We start from the raw sequence: 5000 nt of genomic DNA on the forward strand, positions 1-5000 counted from the left end.
TCAGATACTAATGGATTGCAAGTTTCCCTACTGTCATAAAAAAAACTATATGGAGCAATTGTTATTCTCTAAGAAGGATGGATGAAATTTAGTGTTCCAGAGTTAGAAGCTGATGTGAAGTTAGATATTGGGATAAAAATGTATAGTAGAGCAGTATTTTTAATTTATTTTTTTATCCATCCTGTATTAAGAAAAATTCTATTGAATATGCTACACTTGAATTTTACATGGATTAAAATATGTTGAATATACTCTGGTAAAATATATGTATAATTATATTAATATAATTATTAATAATACTTGCAGACACATGTGTTCATGTATACACACAGAAGAAAGTTATTGCAAAATAAGGCATTCCCAAAATGTTCCTGGGTTTTCTCTTCAGATGTGAAGAGGCTGAGGAGAGGAAAGTATTTCAAAGGGTAAGGGAGGACTAACATAGGGCAGGTGAAGTCAGATATACAGACATGAAAACAGGTCGTTTAGTTGTGTGCTAAACAGTTATTCAATTGTCTAGCACCAACTGGGGTCACTGAGGAGTTACAGCCTTTCAAAAGTTGTCTTAAATTCTCTTTGCATGTACAAGTGTAAGTTAGTGAGTGTGGTAAGTGAAAAGGAGGCAGGGAGGGAGTAGAAGTAGGAGAGAGGGTGGGAGTGAAGGAAGGAAAGAAAGAAAAACACAGACACAAAATACACATACAAGAAAAGTTATAACTATGGTATACATGAAATTTGTCATATTGGGGAAAGATTAGAAATATATTTTGAAATCACTTATATTTAGTGGATTGAAACTAGCAGCTGTATAACAATAAACTCCCCTGACTGGTAACAGTAAACAATATTTTATATGAAGTTTGATTTCATTTCCTAATGGTAAATTATGAACTTTTGGAAGCAGAGATAGAAACAGATTTTAATAGTCCATTGATGAAATGACTAAATTCATCAATATTTGTTCATTTACAGGAGAACCATAAGTGCTGAGGGCAAGTCGTTTTTCTAAACCTGATTCGTAAAACAAATGATAAAAATGATACTGATAATAAATGAATAAATGCACAGCACGCATATTACAGATCAAATAATAATAAAACTAGTAAAAGATAACACAGATTCCAAATATCTTGGTTTTGACATTCTCATCCCCCCCCCCCCCCCACAATCCATTGTTGAGGGGTGGCTTAGGAGACGGGGACTGAGAACCAATGCAGGGATCTCCCCTACCTTGGGCCTCAACCCTTGACTCGACTAGCTTTGCATGGTCTTTTCTCTCCAGCTCTTTCGTTTCTGTCCCTTCTCCAACCCATTCTATTATCTACTTCCGTGATGAAAGGATGGAAGGCTGACTGTGCCAGTCCTGAACGGCCTGAGGGAACCGAGGGGACTGTATTCCCGTTTGTTGTTTAGTCCTTACCCCCCCCCCCAAATGTCTTGCCTGTTGTTGTCGTGGGGGGGGGGGGGTTAGGAGACGGAGACAGACCCAATGCAGGGATCTCCCCAGCCTAGGGCCTCAGCCCTGGACTCAACTAATTTTGCATGGTCTTTTCCCCCTCCAGCTTTTTGTTTCCATCCCTTCTCCAATCCGTTCTACTATCTACTTCATAAGGTATAAGAGCCGTGCTGAAAGGACGAAAGGCAGACCTTGTGCCAGTCCTGAACGGCCTGCGGGAACAGTGGGCACGGTACTCCCCTGGTTTAACTGTCAAGCCCTTACCCCCTACAGGGCATTGGGGAGTGGACTGTTTATTTCCCTTTACATAATCAAGGCTTCCCATGGCCAGTAATGAAGATGTCATACCCCTATTACGAGCAATTAGGCTTTCCCATTTATCAAATAGCCCCACCAGACCCCAGGCTCTCCTTTGACCACAACTCCAAACACTGAAACTACTACCCACTCCTCAATGCCTACTAGTGCCTTACCCACCCAAGCAGAGACTCAATCTCCAGAAGACATTCCTACTCTCCCAACTTCCTCATATTCATTAACTCTACCCCCACAACCTTCATCAAGCAACCAATCCTTCCTTATTACTACCCTACAGTTTATTCTCTATCACTTCCTCTTCCACACATCCCCGACTACCACCAACTCTACAGATATCTTAAATACTCTGTTTAGCCCAGCTAATTGCGGCGGCCCCCATAATGTATTTTATAGAGACTGTCCCACTTACAAGTTTGAATTTAAGGTAGCAACTCTCAGATACAAAAATGGTCTCACTTTATTTAAAGCCAGACAGGAAGCACGTCGACAAGGTTTCTTTCATACTCCATACTCTAGTAACATCGCTCGCTCTGCCCCTCCCCTTCCACCCCAAAATGTCCCCACTTCCACTTCTACATTCTACTTCCCCCAGCCCAATTCTTTTGCCACTCTAAATCCAGACACCCCAATCTCAACCACAGCTCCAATCTCAACTACAGCCCCAACACCATCCCCTCTCCCCCGCACTACCCGCAGTAGACAGACTCAACGTTCCACTCCTTCTTCCCCTACTGCACTCACCTCCATCTTCCTTTACCTTTATTCCTGAGACACCAGTCTCCTCTTCACCAACTCATAAGACAACTATCCCACAAAACTCTCCAACCAACTTCACTGCAGAAACTATGAGACATTCAAAACTTTCCTCGTGAAGTCGTGGCTGGGGCAGATCGACCAAACCTGTGGTGAAGAACTCAAGATAGGCCGAGTCCCTGCCTGGCGTCTTGCCATGAGGGATCCTCGTAGGTGGAAACGAAGGGTGGATGCGGCTATGCGCCCCCGTCGGCGTTAGCGCTTTGATGATGATGATGGTTGATTTCGGATATTGCCGTTATTATCAACAGTATTAACATGATTTGCATAATCAGCAAATCATTCTCCATTTAATATATTGTACATATCTAAGAAGTCATACCTTATCCATGCTTATTTTTATTTGTAAACATAATGTAAAGAGAGAGAGAGAGAAAGATGCGTTTAAGGTTATTATCTCAGAAGAATTAAATGAAGAATATCAACGCAAAGTGAACATTCTAATAACACGACTAAGCAAGAACAAATTCATTTTCGGGGAAACAGTGCCACCTTGCTGGCCTCTGACTCACAGGTTACTCTGAAAAGGGTCTTCACAGTGCCAGAGCCTCCTTAGCGGCGACTCGGATGGTCTCCCAAGTCTCCTCGCACGTCGGAAGGATCTGTCCAGGAGGGAGAAGGAAGCTGCAGTAGCCCTGGTCCTTCAGCTCAATTGTGTAGACTTAAGGAACCTCTTCCACGCCCACGCCCGAACTCACAGCAGCGCTCTACAATGACTCGAAGTGCCAGGATACGTTCTATTGTGGATTTATCATGAATGAATCCAGATTGCTCCGACCTCCGGTACCTCAGCAGATGGTCTCTGATACGTCTTTGAAGGATGTGGACAAGAACCTTGCCTGGTATACTGAGTAGTGTGATATCTCGGTGATTGCTGGACTAATACCAAACCTGTATCATCATTCATTCAGCATAGCCACGTCCATCCTTTGTTTCCACCTTTTGGGGTCCCTCATGGCAAGCTGCCAGCCAAGGACTCCGCCCATCTCAAGCTCCTCCCGACAGGTTTGATCGATCTGCCCAAGCCACGAACTCCTAGGTCGTCCCACAAGCCTCCTCCACCCACGGTTGTCTCTTGCAGACACAACCTGATGGGCAGGATCATCCTGTGGGAAATGAGCCAGGTGGCTGTATAGCCTGAGTTAACGATCATGCTTTGTGCAGGTAATAGGTCCTGTGCCAGTCTCATGGTTTAACCGTTGGTTGGACATGTGGTCCTGCCAACAGTACCCCATGATCCGGCGCAAGGACCTATTACAGAAGGCATCAAGACGTGACTCCAAGGCACAGGATAATGTCCAGATTTAACTACTGTATAGCAAAACTGGCATTATCAGGGCCTTGAAAACCCGTAGCTTGGCCCTTCTGCACAGGTACCGGCAGCTCCAAAGACTCTTGTCAAGAGTGTTCATGACCCCTCCTGCCAGGCCAATCTGTCTGCTGACTTCCTGGTCTGACAGCCCAGAGTTATGAAATACACTACCAAGGTATGTAAAGCTCTCTGTGAATTCAATGTCCTCGGAGCAAGCATGTAATGAGTGAACAGGTTCTCCTTGCAAGTCCCCAAAGTCCTGGATCTTGGTCTTGGTCCAGGAGACCTCTAGACCCAAGGGCTTTGCTTCATTACTAAATGCATCGAGAGCCACCACTAAGGATTCCAAAGACTCAGATAGAATAGCATCATCAGCAAAGTCAAGATCTGTACCCTTGATATTACCCAGAGTTGCTCCACCATGACTTTAAACAGTAGCTCTGCCCAGTATCCAGTCCATACAAGTATTGAAGAATGTTGGTGCAAGGACACAGCCTTGCCTCACTCCTGAACTAACAGGAAAGAAGCTTGACAGGCCCCCACTACACTTTACAGCACTTTCAGTACCAGTATACAGACTTGCTATTAGTCCAATAATCCTTGTTGGAATTCCTGTCTCAGGATCTTCCAAAGTGATTCCAGGAAACCTCTAGACCCAAGGGCTTCGCTTCATTACTAAATGCATCCAAAGCCACTACTAAGGTTTCCAAAGACTCAGATAGAATAGCATCATCAGCAAAGTCAAGATCTGTACCCTTGATATTGCCCAGAGTTGCTCCACCATGACTTTAAACAGTAGTTCTGCCCAGTATCCAGTCCATGTAAGTATTGAAGAGTGTTGGTGCAAGGACACAGCCTTGCCTCACTCCTGAACAAACAGGGAAGAAGCTTGTCAGGCCCCCACTACACTTTACAGCACTTTCAGTACCAGTATACAGACTTGCTATTAGTCTAATAATCCTTGTTGGAATTCCTCTCAGTCTCAGGATCTTCCAAAGTGATTCCCGATGCACTGTATCTAACACCTTCTTGAGGTCGATGTAGGCTGCAAGCAGCCCACGCCCGAACTCATGACGGCACTCTACAGTGACTCAAAGCGCA

The 5000-nt window shown here is 44.5% G+C and overlaps 1 protein-coding gene across 1 annotated transcript in view; it reads left to right on the plus strand.

The window, feature by feature from the left end:
- obe (activating signal cointegrator 1 complex subunit obelus) overlaps positions 1–852 on the plus strand; it is a 35003-nt gene extending 34151 nt beyond the window's left edge. The window contains exon 46 of the mRNA XM_070113638.1: positions 1–852. This exon is cut by the window's left edge and continues 202 nt beyond it. The gene's annotated coding sequence lies outside the window, so the exon portion shown is untranslated.
- The last annotated feature ends 4148 nt before the right edge of the window (positions 853–5000 follow it).

Source organism: Penaeus vannamei, chromosome 34 (genome assembly GCF_042767895.1).
Source record: "Penaeus vannamei isolate JL-2024 chromosome 34, ASM4276789v1, whole genome shotgun sequence".
Lineage (NCBI taxonomy): Eukaryota > Metazoa > Arthropoda > Malacostraca > Decapoda > Penaeidae > Penaeus > Penaeus vannamei.